The sequence below is a fragment of the Kogia breviceps genome, chromosome 14 (assembly GCF_026419965.1).
Source record: "Kogia breviceps isolate mKogBre1 chromosome 14, mKogBre1 haplotype 1, whole genome shotgun sequence".
Lineage (NCBI taxonomy): Eukaryota > Metazoa > Chordata > Mammalia > Artiodactyla > Physeteridae > Kogia > Kogia breviceps.
In genome coordinates this window covers 2,677,631-2,694,509 of record NC_081323.1, presented here as the reverse complement: position 1 = coordinate 2,694,509, position 16,879 = coordinate 2,677,631, and the positions used below count along the sequence as shown (strand labels likewise).

The 16,879-nt window shown below is 49.4% G+C and overlaps 1 pseudogene; it reads right to left on the bottom strand.

Annotated features, from left to right (window-relative positions):
- Nucleotides 1-1,370: 1,370 nt before the first annotated feature.
- LOC131741023 (RNA exonuclease 1 homolog pseudogene) lies at nt 1,371-3,413 on the bottom strand (annotated as a pseudogene).
- Between the last annotated feature and the right edge of the window lie 13,466 nt (nt 3,414-16,879).

Here is a 16,879-nt window from a genome sequence, read left to right as displayed (position 1 = left end):
CCCCATTCCCGCACTACCACACATTCAGACTATAAACTCTTCGTGGGCAAGATCCCCATCTTTTTTCTATCTTTGTGTCTCCAGCACCTGTCACTGTATCTATGCAGATTGGCTATTTATCATACCTGTTTTGAAAGAAAGGCAAGATTCTGTGTTCTCTGTGTTGCGCTTAAAATATTGATCTTGAAAAATGTCAACTGTGCAGAAAAAAAATATGCCCACCATCTGGTGCTTTTCATCCCCAAAGTTTAGAACTCGGGTGAACTCTCAAAACAGGCAGACTTGAGTAGAAGAATAGAAATAAGGTCTTCATTTCCCAACATGGGAGCAAGTGTTAGGAGACATTTGAATGGCAAACAGGTCAATCAGCGTATAATTGCGTCTGACAGACACTCTAGAAATCAGAAACATTCTTTACCTAGAGCTGAGTGCCACTTGAAAAGCTGACAGCCTTTCCTCCCTTTGAAAACATCAAAGACAATCAAAACATCAACTTCCAACCTGATCCTCAAGATCGAACGCCCAGCGGACGACGTGGGAATGAAGACAGCAGCCTTGCCAGGAGAAAAACTACATTACAGACCAAAATGTAAGTCACAGAGGAAACAGATCCCACTCGGCATCTCAGCAGTACCGCTGGCCAGGCAACTGGCTGGTCCAACTCTGAGTGATCTTCAGCAATCCTGGGTTCATACAGGACAGCGTCAGATGGGGGGCGGGGTCGGTAGCCAGGACAGTCGCCTCTGTGAGGCTTAAGGGGCATCAAAGAAACATTTCCACCTGCTTGTGCGTCCACTAAAACTCTCCTTTGGCTCAACTTTAAACTTTCCAACGAAATGCAAAGAGTAGCTGGCAGAGGTAATACTCGACTTCAGATCAAACATTAACACCTCACTTGAATTAACGTTAGCGGTTACTTGGCCCAGAGCAAAGTTGAGAATAAGTGGGACTGTCAAGAAAGAATTTTATATCTCTGGTTAGAACTTGTCATCACTTTTTTTTTTTCTAAAATCCATACAAACGTTTATTCTGCCCCTGCCTGGGGGTGTGGGAGAGGGGATGCAGGAACTGGGGCGCTGTGGGCCTTTACAGACGGCCCCCGGAGGAGGGCAGGGCTCTGGCGGGAAGGCAGTGTCCAGAGGCCGACGGGCCTGGGGGCTGATGGAGGGGCTGGCTTGGTTCCCAGAACTCCGAGGTCCTGGCGGCTGCTGGGGTGCCGGCACTCCACTCCCAGCCCTGCCCCTGTCCCCCGGGTGGGAAGGCAGCACCGAGGTCTTGCTCCTCCGGGTGGGGGGAGACAACTGTGCAAGTCATCAGGTTTAAATTACAAATAATAAAAATAACAGTACAAAATAAAAAGACAACTCCTGTCACAACCAAACCCTCGACAAGCCTGCCCGGCTGCTCCCCGCCCCCGGGAAGGAGCAGGGGCAGGTGGTCTCGCTGCCTGGGGCTCGAGCAGGGCCCGCTGGGGGTGCCGCGTGGGAGGGCCCCGGCCTCACCCGTCGAGTCAGCAGCAGTCTCCAGAGGACAGAGGTCTGGGGCGGAGAGGCAGGGACGGGCGACAGGGTGCGGCGGGGCTCGGGGCTCCGGGGTCCGTCTCGCCATTGCGCTCTCGTGGCCTCCGACTCGTCCCGTTCTCTCGGTTTTCTGTGTCTTGGCAACGTGGACAGGGTTAGCTCTCGAGATTTGTTGCACTGTTTTGGAAGAGGCCTGGGGTAGAGAACGGGCCGGGGCAGCAGGAGAGGCGGGCGGGCGGGCGGGCAGGCAGGCAGCGGTCGCCGCTTGGTCTTGGCGTCTTCGCGGATCTTCCAGATCGCCAGGTGCATGCAGGCGCTGGCGTCCTCGCTGGAGCTGTGCCCGTGCACATTGTCCTGGATGATCTGTCTGAGGTAGTCGGCCATGAGATTGCACAGGGAGCGCTTGTAGGGGAGGCCCAGGCAATGCGGGAATAACACGGACGTGTCCACCCCGGTGCTATGGAAGACCTACAAGGCCAGCAGGTCTCTCTCCAGGCTGTGGCCGATGAGGATGGTGTCTGAACTGAACAGGCTCAGCAAGATGGCCTGGACGTCCCGCAGCGAGATGCGCGTGTCCATGAGGTCGGCCTCGGTCACCCCTGAAAACCTAGTGTTACAGTCGACGATCTCATTGTCCGGCCTGACGAAGGTGTCGTACACAACCTGCGGCTCCGTGCCCACCACCGTGACGCGCGTCAGCTCCAGGCCATACGTGGTGTAAGCATTTCACAGTCGAGCTCGTAGACTGCTGGGTGTGCATCTCCTGAAAGTTCTTTCTCAAAAGTCTTCACAAACCCTTCGAGGTTTTCCTTCCGGCCGTCCTGCACGTGTTGCTTGGCGACCTGCTGGCCGGCGGATGCTGGCGGCCAAGCAGCGCGTGCGCTGAGTCTCCCGGCCCCCCGCCACTCGGTTCCGGCGGAGCCGCCCCCAGGGGTAGTAACACGCCTCGTCGCGCACGCAGCGCCGCAGCGGCAGCGGACTCTGCAGGCGGCGGCCTTGGCCTTCTTCTCCTCGGCCGTGAAGATGACGGCGCCCCCTGGCGCCTCGGGGTGCGGGAAGGGGCAGCCGTTCTCCTCGAGCTGGGCCTCGGTGAGCGGCTTCTCCTTGAGGCGGCTGTGCAGGGGAGCCCCTTGCGGGTCCTGCACGTGGGGCTGCGGGGCCGGCTGAGCCAAAAGCCGGGCTTGGCAGCCAACTTGCCCCCCAGCGCCACTTCGTGGGACACCACCCTCCAGCCGCTGGGTTTGCTGAGACCAGGCCCGGTGCCAGGGCCCAGGCCGCGCAGCTTCTTGAGGGTGTTCCCGGCCACGTTCAGGTAGATGTTCCTGCTGGGGCTCCGGTCGTAGGCTACCTTCTCCTCGTTGCGCGCCTTCTCTACGGCTTCCGGGTTAGAAGGGCAAAGCTTGAGGCACTCTTCAGTGAACAGGCTGAGATAGCGCCGGCGGGTGGCAGTGGGGACTTTGCCCCGAACTCTTTGGGGATAACGGGCTTCTTTAAACTCTGGAAGGGTGGGCTGTGCGCCACACGCCTGGGGGCCACGGTGGCGGGAGTCTTGGACGCCATGCCCGACAACGTGCGCGTCTTCAGGGACTGGCTGCCCCGCTCGGGGCCATTGCGGGGCTGGCTGCTGCTGGCTGAGAAGGTCCTCTTGGCACCCGTAGGGGCTGCGCCCCGCGGCCGCCCGCCCTCCCCAGCCTCAGCTCCAGCTCCGATTCGGACTGGGATTCCAGCCTGGGCCGCTGCGGTGCGCGGGGGCCGCCCAATCGCCTCAAGGCGTCCCCTCCCGCCTCGGCCAGCCGGTCCTCCCCTCCCGCGGCTCCTCCTCCTCGGGGGCGGCCTCCGACGTGGACTACTAGCGGCCCTGGAGAAGGAGGTCGACTTTGACGCCGACCCCATGGAGGAGTGCCTGCGCAGTTTCAACGAGTCCACCGCCGTCCAGACGGAGGACAAGGGCCGCCTGGCCCGGCAGCCCCCAACGGAGGAGCAGACCGAGGAACAGGGGCACTCGGGGCTGACCACTCTGTTTCCTGGGCAGAAGAGGAGCATCTCTCACGTCTCCAAGCAAGGCAAGGAGGCGGAGCCCACGCGCAGAGGCCCAGCGCCTCCTACCCGTCCCGCGACTGCCCAGCGGGCAGAGAGGGAGTCAGCCAGCCGGCGCCAAGAAGCAGTCGTCCGCGCACATCGCAGCCCCCGGAGGGAAGAGGGGGATTGCTCATGTCATCCCTTTTAAGGGCGGCTTTTGGAAGGCTCTTCTGTGGATAAATGCATATTCGAGTCCTGGAAACTAAGCTGTTGGCTTAGTCTTACAGTTTGGCTTCTCAATTGTTGTCTGGTAGGAAAATTTGCCATTTCCTTTTAGAAAACAATTTGCCAATGTATTTGTAATTGACTTTTATTTTGAGATAGTTGTGGATCCACATACAGTTGTAAGAAATAACACAGAGGGTCTTCCCTGGTGGTGCAGTGGTTGAGAGTCCGCCTGCCGATGCAGGGGACACGGGTTCGTGCCCCGGTCTGGGAAGATCCCACGTGCCGCGGAGCGGCTGGGCCCGTGAGCCGTGGCTGCTGAGCCTGCGCGTCCGGAGCCTGCGCTCCGCAACGGGAGAGGCCACAACAGTGAAAGGCCCATGTACCGCAAAAAAAAAAAGAAATAACACAGAGAAATCCTGCATACCCTTTGTCTAGTTTTCCCTAATGGTAACGAGGAGAAGAGCATCTCTTTCTCCACCCATCTTGGGTTCATTGTCTGGGATCCTGCAAATTAGAATAATAAACAACATGACAAAAAAATCAAACAGAAGCTTATTAATCTGTGCGTGGCATGTACACAGGGGACTAAATCGGTGGTGAGTTAACTCGAAAGGGTGGTTAGAAATTGGGCTTCTACAGAATCTTAACAAAAGAACAATACACTTTGTAAAGAAGTGGCAAGACCAAGGAAAAAGGAATTTGAGTTTCTAGGAGCAGAAAATTGTAGGAAGGTAAATGTATAGAGGAACTAGTGGAAGCAAAGGTCTATATAGTAATGTTGGTCATGTACAACCCTCTGCTGCCATCTCTGGGCTAAGGGTCTAGAGTTGTCCCTGGTCATTGCCTTCTGGCCTTCCTGGTGGGGGTGAGCATCTTTACAAATGTATGTCTTGCTTTTAGGCAAATAGAAAGAGGACAGACAGCTTTTATTGTATCTGCTTCTTCTCAGTTGCCTTTGGTTCAAAATAATCCTTATGCCAACGAGTCATATTTTGGGGTGCTATATTCTGTTACCCTTCAGTAACATCTTGCAAGACTATAGTAAAATCTCACCATCAGAATGTAGGCATTGATACAGTTGATATACACAACATTTCCATCAGCACAGAATTCTCTCCTTTGTCCTTTGAAACCCTCTCCCCCACTCCCATCCCCAGAAACCACTAATCCCTTCTCCATTTCTAAATGCTGTCATTTCAAGAACATTATGTAAATGGAACTATGGAGTCTGTTATCTTTGGCACTGGCTTCTTTTCACTGTACTTAATTCCCTCAAACTTCCTCTTAATTCTTGCACACATCAGTATTCCATAATATGGATGGACCACTCATTCATCCGCTGAAAGACATCTCAATTGTTTCCACTTTTTGGCTATTACACATAAAACTGTTATGAACATTCATGCACAGGATTTTGTATGAATATACATTTTCATTTTTCTGGGGAAAACGTCCAAGAGTGCAATTGATGGGGTGTGTGGTTGTTGCATGGTCAGTTTTCTAAGAAATTACCAAATACTTCCCAGAGTGGCTATACCACTTTACATTCCCACAAATAATATTTGTGTGTCAGTGTATTTTAAAGGATTGTATAGCTTCATGCTCCATTAGCCTAGGGAATCTATCCTCAGGTGACAGCTCAAAATATGGAAAACCAAAAGAAAATTGATATAGGCTACTGTTTTGACTCTGGAAATGCATCAGGCAAGTTAGATGGTTACTTTGTATTTAAGCCTAGGAGAAAGCCAAATTAAAATTATATTTATGGATAAGTACAATTGAGTGGAAAAACACATTGGCCTGTGTTTCTCAGGCAACAATGCTTCTAATAAGCTATTTGTTTTGAACATACGGTCGTATCATTAGTACCACTGTGCCCCCGTGCGCTCTCGGGAGAAAAGTAAACGTGGAATGCCGGGTGAGAAAACCTTAACCATGAAAGGTTAATTGACTGGTGAGAAGTAGGAAACTATCGAGGCCTGGAAATTTCCTTAGACTGGTAGACTGAAGTCACGGGTCACCAAGAGGCTGTGTGTCTGTCGGGGGAAGGGGAGCAGGAGTGGGTGGGAGGGGACCAAGGCAGGAGGATGGGAGGCGGTGGAAGGACCCTTACCCTCTGCATGATGGATGAGAGGACAGCCAGGGTTGAACATTAGCACCCCCGTGTCCCTCAAGGTAAAAACGGAAGCAAAACAAAAACCTTTCTCAGAAACCACGTTTTTCAAAAACTGTTTGAAATCATGAGGTGGTTTTTTTATATCTATATAAGATGAAATAGTAACCTAACTAGCTAGCATCAAGGGGGAAAGAATTTAATAACATTTCCTGTATCTTTAGGGTCTTTGGAGTGTGTTGCTGGGAAACATTCCAGAAACCCAATATACAGAGAGATCAGAAGCAGTGAACACCTGGGTCTTGTGTGATGGATCTGGGAGCTGTATCGCAGAAGTGTCAAGCCAATCAAACCTTAACACAGAATTCAGTCCACTGTTAAAAAATCACAGAGATGAAGTGATGCGTCAGTTAAATCCATTTCCCATGGAAACAGCACCTCCAGCAGAGTCTGGTGTTCATCAGGGGCTGCTGTTTCGAATGCTGGTACAGGGAGTTGGGTGGAGTCCTCTAGAGATCCCTGGGGCATGTGTCCCCAGAACCTGTAGGACACCTGGAACCCTGTGGCCGTTTTCCAGGAAGGGATGGAGACGCAAAAGCAATTAAGCCCATGGAAACCATTCCAGAAACCATGAGAATCTGTCAAAATCTTCCCTCCCTAGGTGGAGAAGGGAAAGCTACAAGCTCGTAGTTTGGAATTACACAGACCTGGAAGGAAATCTCGTTTCTGCTACAGACTGCACTGCGGGCTCCTGGGACGTCATGAGTCACAGCTTTCACCTGGAAACGACGACACTCATACCTGCTCATGGGGCCATCCTGCGGACCAGGTAAAGTTAAAAATGTGAACCATGTCGATTGAGGCATGTCTTAAACGACATTTGTTGCTGCATTGGTGGTGTTGACGTGCTGGCCGCGTTCCTCTTGTTGCTGGGATTTGTGTGTTGTTGGTGGACTTACAATCACATTTTCTTTAGGATTAATTTATCGGCTCAACAGGTGTTTGTTGAAAGCCCACTGGGCACCAGGCAGGGTTCTCAGAGCTGTGGACACAGCGCCCAGGTGCGAGGAGGCCAGGTTCTCAGGGAGCTTACATTCTGGGAGAGGGGAAGAAACTGTAAACAACGAGTCACGGGCACGATAGATGCTGAGAAGAAAAATAAAATGAGACCAAGGGGTAGAGCGCGAATGTGCGGATGGAGCGGGTGCCACGCGCAAGGTTGGTCAGGAAACACCTCTGTGACAAGGTGGCATTTAAACAGAGACCTGGAAACAGCGAGGCTTCGAGGGGAATAGTCGTGACCGTGATGTGATGGCCAAGCACACTTTACTGAATTACTTCCTGGTGTGAGTTCTTGATTATTCCTTTTGGTGCAGTGGTACCCAAGACTGATCTGGAAAGAGCTTCTGTTATATTTCGGGGGTGCTCCGTGGTCTCTTTGTCTGTTCAGTGGGCATGAGACTGTCTCTCCAGGACGTTTGGGCCTGGCTTCTCCCCAGGGATCACTCACATGCCCGGGCATCTCGGGCCCCTCTGCCCACGGTGGCTCACACGCGACCTCCATGCTACCTTGGTTCCTTGTCTTCCCGTCTGTCTCCGCCAAGCGGACTGCAGGCTGCGGGAGCGGGCACTTACCCATCTCTTTGTCTCCGGTGTCTAACGTAGCATTTATTTCACAGCAGAACCTTTTTCAGCCTAAGTCAGGAGAATCACTGAGGAAAAAGGAAAACTAAATGCGTTTGACTTTAAAAATGCAGATATTGAATTTTTATGCAGCACGTCAGCAGTAACAGAGTTTTTTCTAAGATTGTTGATCGAGGTAAGACAGAAATCCGCCCTAACTAGTTCGGGAAAAAGGAAGGAAGGAAGGTGGTCTAAACATCGGAAAGAGCCTCCAGCCAGGCCCCACCGACGGTCTTAGAGGAATGTTGCGCCGTTTGCCTCCACCCCTGCCCTCTCCCCACAGCCCCAGGTCACCCCTCCCTGCCTCCTTCATGACTTCTCCCTCTGCTACGACATCCTGCATGTGTGTGGCGTTGCGGGGCAGTGGCCCGAGCCGGGAAGCTCTGTGACCAGCCTCTTCAAGCCTCTTTGGTCTCACCGTCCCAGTTTTCCATCCGGGAGGCAGACTTTGGCTGGTGCAGGGCCTGGGGTCTGCCCTGGGCCACTCAGCTGCGGGCTTGGGATGGAGTCCGCAGCCCCAGATTTGCCCTTGTTCGCGTCGGGTGATTTTTTCACGTGCTTCTTCTACTAGTAAGCTCCATGCTGGTAGGGACTGATGCTTAAAGCAGAGGTACCCACCGTGCCTGTCAAAGGATCTAGGGTAGAGTAATGGCTCCGTCTACATTTGTTAAGTGTTGATTTAATGTTGAATGTGGGAGAAAGGCAATGATTAGCATGTCTTCTGTAACCATGCACTTTTCTGAGAAATGTGAAGTATGCTTTTGTTTCCCTAACAACGGCCCGTTCTGCTCCTAACTACCTCCACCCTGGCGAGATCCTTCTCTCCCCTCCGGATTTCTGCAAGATAACTAACCCCAGTCAGGAACCTCTACTTCCTAAACGGAGGAATATTACATTTAGGACTAAAAAGTAGTAACTTTCTAAACATTCTAGGGGAAGGACAGTATTTGTGACTTCCACATCCTGAGGTGTAGTACATTGTGTGTGTGTGTCCCTTCACTGAGCCTACTTTTCTTATCTATTCAATGGAGGTATTACTACTACTACTAATAATAGTAACAGTAGGAGGATATACTTCATATGGCTCTTGTGAGGATTAGAGGAAGTATGTGAACAGAGTGACCAGCATGGCACCTAGAAAAACATTCAGCCCTCAACATGCAGGTGCTACGGCTTTTATCAACACTGTCAGCATCGGCTTCATTGTCATCACCCTCATGAACTTCAGCGTCTGCGTCAGCGTCATCATCGCCGTGAACTTCACCGTCGGCGTCACCACCGGCATCGGCGTCAGCGTCATCGTCGCCGTGAACTTCACCGTCGGCGTCACCAGCGGCATCGGCGTCAGCGCCATCGTCGCCGTGAGCTTCACCGTCGGCGTCACCAGCGGCGGCAGCAGCCGTGGCGCCAGCATGACCATCGTCCCCATCGTCCCTCCCACCAGGTGGGTCATAACGAGGGACAGGAGCAGGGCCATCATTTGTGGTTTCCTGGTGCAGACGAAAGGACTCGACAAGCTCTGTTTCTATTTTTTGAGAGGCAATGTGAGGAAACAATAAGCAGAACACAAATCATTTGGAAAAAAGTTTGATTTATGCCTGCAGTGACATACAGTCACTTTTCAACTCTGTTCATTAGCTTGTGGAATCTCTTGAACCCTCAGCTCTTGAGACACGGTTCTGAACCCGGTGAAGGCTTCAGCTCAGCTTGGAAATGAAATGTGAAGCATGATAAAGATGAAAGACAGTTTGCAAGACGCCTGAGCCTGGAAATTGTCTGCAATTTAGCCAGTCTTCATTCTGTGTGACTGGAAGCGCTGGCCCACTTACAAATGACAATCGAATAAAGAGTTTTAAACAAGCATTTTTTAGAATGTTAATTTACTGGGGGAGGAAAAAAATCGTTGTATCCTGCCAAATGACTGCAGCACCTATAAAATGGTAAGGTCATTTTCTTTGCAGAAATGTCACAGTGAGATTTTTAAAATAGATTCCTGGTGCAGTTTTAATAATGTCGAGGTTAAAGATAAGGGGGAAAAGTACTTAACAATGAAAGGGAAGCAAAAATATTGATGTTAAAGTGGATTTTAGGAGTAGCCTTTTACTATGTTGGTGTAAAATATTATCTTACATCCTGCGAATATTTTTATAATTGTTTTATTCGTAATTAATAGCCATCAGCTCCACAGCTCCAGGCTGTTGATCCCTGCTCCGACTCTCCTGTCGAATATCATAAAATCAGTCCCTGGAGAGGCTGGAAGGAGGGAAGGGAAATGGGGAGCGTATGAGACCTTGCAAAGGACTCAGAATTAAAATCTGAGTCAGGCCTGCAGTGGACATTTCTTGGAGTGTCCATCCAAACTCTCCTCTCTTGAACTGACACCCATGATTCAAAGCCTCCAGTGGTCAGGATTGTGCTGAGTAACCCAGACCCATCCATTCCTTTGTGGCTAGAATTTGTGCTGGGAAAAGAGCCAGAGAGATGGGCATAGGACATATTATTAGTACAGTACCCGATATTTACTCCCCAGTGGAGGTCTCCAGTTGTTCAATGTTACTTGGATTCCATAGGTATCTTGGTAACTGTCTGACAAATGACCCCTACCTAAAGAAAACGTATTAATTAGATGGCTTATCATAATGAAAACAATCAACAGAGAGGTTTAATTCTCCTACTGAAGATGTATGGAAGGAGGGGGCCCCAGGGTTAGTTGAGGAACTTCCTGCAGTCTCTCTAATTCTCTTGGCCTTCACTTCAGTGTCACAGAATGGCTGCTGAAGCTCCAAAATCACATCTAGAGTTTGGCCAAGAAGGCAGGAGAAATGTTTTCTCCCTGCCTCCTGCCTCTCCTAGACGTGCCCAGCAGCTTTCCTCTGTGGCCAGTCGTGAATCCTCCAGTGATCTCTAGGTGCACAGAAGGCTGGGAAAGCTTTTTTTTTTTTTGATCTCCCTAATGGAAGGTGTGTAAGAAAGGGGTTGAGAGTGGCTGTTGGGTTAGCGGTGACAGTGTGGGCCCCTCTGCCTTGAGTGGCTTTGTGTTAGCAACTAAAGTGCCCAAATACGACGCTGTGAGCTGAGGGATGAGGGGGCCTTCAGACTCTAGGCTCATATCCCAATATTTGCTCTACCTAAGCCTATAGGAAGGAGGGATGTGGGGTCCAGCCTCAACCCCACCTTCCCTCTCAGACCACGTGGGCAGCTCCACGTGCTGAGTAAGATCCCATACAACCGCGCGCAGCCACCCAGGATGCGGGATCTTTACTTCAGTTCCCCATTTGGAACCATTATTCCAACCTGCCTCCCCCTCTGTCTCCCCAGAGGTCCTGGCTATCGTGAATCAGACTATCACATCCACTTGTGGTTTTGGGATATATTTCCCATAAACGTAAGTGTTCATAACAATATATAGCATCACATTTTATATGATTCTATAATATGACACAAATGCTATCATACTGCTTATTTGATCCAGGAGCTTTCTCTTTTTTTCACTCAACGTTAAATTTCTGAGATTTATCCATGTTGGCATATGTAGCTCCTGTTCACATTAGCTACTATGTTCTCTTCTATTGTGTGAATAAATCATTATTTATTTATCTCCCTACTCATGGACCATTAAATCATTTCCACTTGATCGTCATTACAAGCAATGCCTGAAGGTACACGTGTCTTCTTGAGTTTAGGAACAAGCGCTGTTCTAGCTCTATGCCTCGGAGTGGCATTTATGAAGTAGATACATTAGCATCTTTTACCGGATTTCACCAGACTGTCTCTACCTCCAGCCGCGCCTGCACCAGCCATGGCCAGAGGTTCTACTTCTGATGGACGAGTGAGAAAGGGCATCTCTGTGGCTTCAATTTGCACTTTCTTAGTTACTAGTGAGTCTGAGCATCGTGTCCCATGTCTACTGCTCATTTGAGTTTCCTCTTCTGTAAACTGTCTGTTTTCCATCAGTGGTTTGCTTGGTTCTTCTGATTCTGTAGGACCTTTTGCTCCGCATACTCGGCTATTCCTCTCCCGTCAGTTACGTGCCGTCTTTGTTTTGTTTAAGGTATCTTGTATTTCACAGATACTTTAAATTTAAATGTGATTAAGTGGTGTGACAAGTGGTATCACTTGTTTTGAGTGTGGTCTGTGCCTTTTTAGTCCAAATCAAGAAATTTGTCTCCATTCAAAATTATAAAATAGTCTGTTATAACTTACTTTAAGGGGTTTGTTTTGCTTTGTTTGAAATGGTTTCAGGGACTTCCCTGTTGGCGCAGTGGTTAAGAATCCACCTGCCAATTCAGGGGACACGGGTTCAAACCCTGGTCTGGGAAGATCCCACATGCCACAGAGCAACTAAGCCCGTGCGCCGCAACTACTGAGCCTGCGCTGTAGAGCCCGCGAGCCACAACTACTGAAGCCCGCGCGCCTAGAGCCTGTGCTCCGCAACAAGAGAAGCCACCGCAATGAGAAGCCCACACACCGCAATGAAGAGTAGCCCCCAATCTCGCCTCAACTAGAGAAAGCCCGCGCCCAGCAAAGAAGACCCAACACAGCCAAAAATAAATAAATAAATTACAGAAAAAAGAAATGGTTTCACTTTTTCATGTTTAAGTTTACAGTCAACTTTGAATTTACGTTTGGGTACGTTGAAAGTAAGAACATAACGGTCCACATTTCAACCAGGTAGGCGAAGATGCTGGCGCCATTTGTAGAATAGAATGCCCATCCCTTCTCTCTGACTTATAGGGCACCCCGTCTCATTCTAGGGCCCCATATGTCTAGGTTCTTTCTGGGCTCCCTATTTTGTTCCAGTGGCCAGTTTGTTTGACCCTGAACTAATCCTTCATGGATTTTTATTTTTACATAATAAATAATAAGCAGGGAATTTTTCCTTGACATTGACTGTAATCATTTCAAAACAGTCTGATATTTGCTTGTGGTTTTATCATGTTAAGGATATTCCCTTTTATTCCTAATCTGCTTGTTTTTTAAAACATCATCTTTGGATGTTGAATTATATTACCTAATTTTGTGTATCTATTGATATGACTGTTCTTTAAAAATGTGTTACTAAGTTGAATTGCATTCATAGGTTTCTTTATATTAAAATAACAAATGGTAAATGAACACCTGTCTTGTACACACTTGTAGTGTGTACAAGTGTGTGCATAAGTGTGTGTGTCCATGGGCATACATACAGGCATTCAGTTTGCTGACATTTGATCTAGGATTCTGTATCTGTGCTCAAAAGTCAGAGAACATATTTCTTGTCAGTGCCGTAAATAATTCCATCCTTTCCTTTTGATTCTTTTGTGTTAGGAAGTTGATTGTGGGGTGGGGATGGTTGATCCACTCTGAAACTTTCCGTCTTTTCAAAGAGGTTATGATGTTTTGATAGGAATACAGTGAGGTTTCCTGGGACTCATTTCTACTCTTATACTGGCTGTTGGTTTTCCTTTACCAGGCACGACCAGCACCGAGTTTGTGGGGGAACTGGGGTCCATCGCTCTAGGTGGTGCCCACCACAGCCCTAGTGGGCGGGCTCACCTTTGCGCAGGATCGAGTCTGTGGCCCTTACGCGGGGCCACTTCTGCTTAGAATGTTTGCGTGTGTTTCTGCAAATGTCCATCCAACACTAGAACTGACCAGCAGCTTAAAGGGAGGCAGGTGTCCTCTTGAAGCTCAAGATGAAATTTATACCCTCCAAGCCGAGCAGATGGTGAATACATTGCAGACTCAGATTTTCAGGCAGGATTTTCAAACGCGTACAAAGGAAAAAAATAAACCACCAATGAAACCTATTAAAATATACTTAGAAAGCACAGCTAAAGTCAAGTCAAAAGATCTAAAAGAAAAGATGGTTGCTCTCAGCGACTCTTGTCTCAATACCGGATAGCCTTCCGGCGATCGTAAAAGTTCTTAGCGATTCCTTAGCCTTGATCATTTGGTAGCAGGAGGCTTATTGTGGCAATATTTTGCAAACAGTGTGTTAATTTTATTTAAAGTCCAATTCCAGGAGATACATAAGAGACATAGTGCAGTTAGGTATGCAGAAAGAACCTCAGAGTCTGGACACTTGAATAAAAGATGTGCTCTGAAATAATAACTCTGATTTGTCTAAAGTTATTTGTAAAATGGTCCTAAGGATAAAAATGACTTGGAATAGTTGGAAAACATTCCAAGCTAACATCTTTTAGGCCAGCATTATTCATTTTTATGTGCATTTTGGCAGGATCTTTTTTTAAAAAAATATTATTCCATTTCTGTACAATCACAACCTATGACTACAAGCCAACTGAGAAAGTGATCAAAGGGGAATTAAGACATTTCCAGGAAAAATGAAATCTCATGGAAATCTTAGCGTTAGCACCTAACTCTACCAGCGTGTTCTCTGATGAGATAAGAATGCTGATCTTGTCTTGGGACTTACACATTGTTGAATGTTGGCCCCCAAAAGATACATCCACAATGTAATCCCTGGGACCTGTGATTGTTGCCTTATTTGGAAAAGGGGTCTTTGCAGAAGTAATTCAGTTAATGCTCTCGAGGTGAGATCACCCTGGATTATCCGAGTGGGCCCGCAATCCAGCAACAAATGTCCTTAGAGAAGACAAAAGAGGAGAAGACGTGGACACGGGAGAAGAAGAGGAGGAGGAGGCCACGTGAAGACAGAGGCGGAGACTGGAGTGATACGGCCACAGACCAAGAAACACCTGGACACCCTAGCAGCTGGGAGTGGTAAGGAGGGACTCTTCTCTAGATCCTTCAGAAGGAGCACAGGCCTGCTGATAGCTGCACTTCGGACCTCTGCCCTCCAGAACAGTGGGCGAGTACGTTCCTGTTTCTGTCGTTGAAGCCACTGAGGTTTGGTTGTTTGTTATGGCAGGCCATAGGGCTCTATTCCAGGGCACACCTTGTTCCATGTTGTTACTCATGGGTGATCCGAAGCCAGGAAAAGCAGTGAGGACTTTCGCTGATAGATCGTGAACGAAAGAAAAAACCTCCTGAAGCCTACAATCTGAATTGCTGGGATGGCTTAACAAGGAGACTTAGTAAGGGCATGTAGAATTACAAAAGCCAGCGTGACAAAACCACGTATGCACGGGACAAGCAACCGTGAAAACCTTTGAGGGTAACCTGGAAGCAAAGGTGATGCAAATTTGTGAAAGGGTCCACACGAAGGCCACCACGACCCTGAGGGACTTTGACATGAGTCCAGCTTCTAGAACCAGGGACACCTGCCCAGCTCTGAGCCCACGTGCAGTGGCCCCACCCAGCCCTCATGGCCACTCTTCAAGGCGGACACATGGACGTGGGCAGAAAAGGTACCAGGATGGAAAAATGGCTTAAATCCCACTAAAACAGGATGTTAGCAGATACGAGCAATTCCTTCCAAGATCCACAAGCCACAGAACGTGTTCATCTCGCCTGGGGGCTGCCAGAGGGAGGTTCTGAACACCAACCGGGTGTCGGGTCAAGGTGCGGATGCCCACCTGTCTAAACGCTGGGCGTCCTGGTGGAGCCAGAGCCTGCTTCCTGCTGCTGGTGTTTGAGAAGTGGATAGAAAACCGCTCTGCCAGAGGCGGAGTGCTACCCCAGGACCTGAATGACTCTAAGGGAGGAAAGTGTAAATGTCCACAGGAAAGGAGAGGGTGTGGGGGGCAGGGGCACGGAACGGGGAGGGACCTTAGCATCGGACCCCCCGGGGCTCCTGAAAACAGAACCCCATTTCCTCACTCTCATCAACAACGAAGCACTTGGATACTCAGTTCAGGTTTGTTAAACTGAATTCTTTTAGTAGTTTAATGATAGTTTTCTGACCCGATTATCCTGTAAGGATGCCAGTAAGAAACTGATATTTTTAGCACCCAGGGAGTAGAAATGTCAAAGCTTCCGTTGGGAAATTTTGTGTAATTGGCGTGATTCAGGGAAGGAGTTTTAAAACTCGTTTGACCAGTATTTTGCTTGGAATATAGCTTTTGAATGGATACTATTCATTCACGGATCAACAAACGCGTAGTAAGTGCTCGCTGCCTACCAGGCCCAGCGCCGCAAACTCCACTCACGGTGTGCGGGGCGGGGGTCGGCGATCTAAGCGATTTCTAGCTGTTGGCTCACTTAGTACCCGTAACAAGCCTAGGAGGTAGAGACTTGTTTCCATTTTGCAGGTGAGAAAACTGAAACCTTGCAATAATGAAATAATTGGGCATAATTAGAATTTATTTGAAATAATGAAATAATTTGAAATAAAATGAAACACTGCAAGTTGGAATAATTTCCTCCAAGTATGTGGCGGTGGTGGTCCCGGGTGTGGACCGGTCCAAGGAGTCTGGCTCCGGCCAGATCCTGGGCTCCTAACCGGGTCTCCACACTCCTGGGTATGTGATGGTGAACTACGGGGTCACCGAGCCCATCCTTGTGTCACTAACAGCCCCAGGGGCCGTGAGACTTTACCAAAAATACAGAAGTAAATATTCAATCACAGTTGCAATTAGCCCTAGAGAGTGAGGTTCAAAGTGCTCTGAGGTGCGTAAAGAGGAATTTTCTACAGTCAAGTCCGCGCAGGCTTCGGAGAAGAACGTGACACTTAAGCTGATACGCGAGGGATAACTGTAAACTTGGTTAAGAGAGTGGGCGGGGCGTGTTTCAGGCTGCCTGGAGCCACACGCACAAACCTTAATCTAGGTTTTGTACAAGATCCAGGCGTGTCCTCCGTGGATTCCTCTTGCAGATCCGTGGGCTTCCGTATGATCCCTGAAGCACCAGCACCTCCCGGAGGCTTGTTAGAAAGGCGAGGTCCTGGGCTCCACCCCGCAGCCACTGAGGGGGAAATTCTGGACGTGGGCCCCGCACACTGTTCTCAGAAGCCCTCCAGGAGATTCTGACGCTCACCGAAGTTTGGAAACAGCTGTCATGGAAGATGCAGTGGGGGCCCTGCCCAGAGCCCCGTCCCCAGCGATGTACCTGTTCAGCGGCCACTGTGAGTGTGGGGTGCTGACAGCTCACAGCTGCTGCTGCTGCTGCTGATTCTGGAGAGTTTCCCTCGGCCTCATTCACGGGAGCTCCGGTCCACGCAAAGTCCCCTCTGCAGTCAAGTCAAGGTCCGCTCCCTACAAGGGGGCAAGGCTTCCTCACACGGGTCCAGCCTTGGTCTCATCCACGGCCCTTGAGGAGGGCCTGTCTCCACTTCTGATCTCTCCCAATATGTCTGTCCTGAGAATGTTTGTGCGTAGGCTTCCCTCGTTCCCTGCACTTCCCTCTCTCCATCACCAGTCACTGAATTTCCAGACATCCTCAGGGCCCAAACCAAATACCAATTTTCCATAAA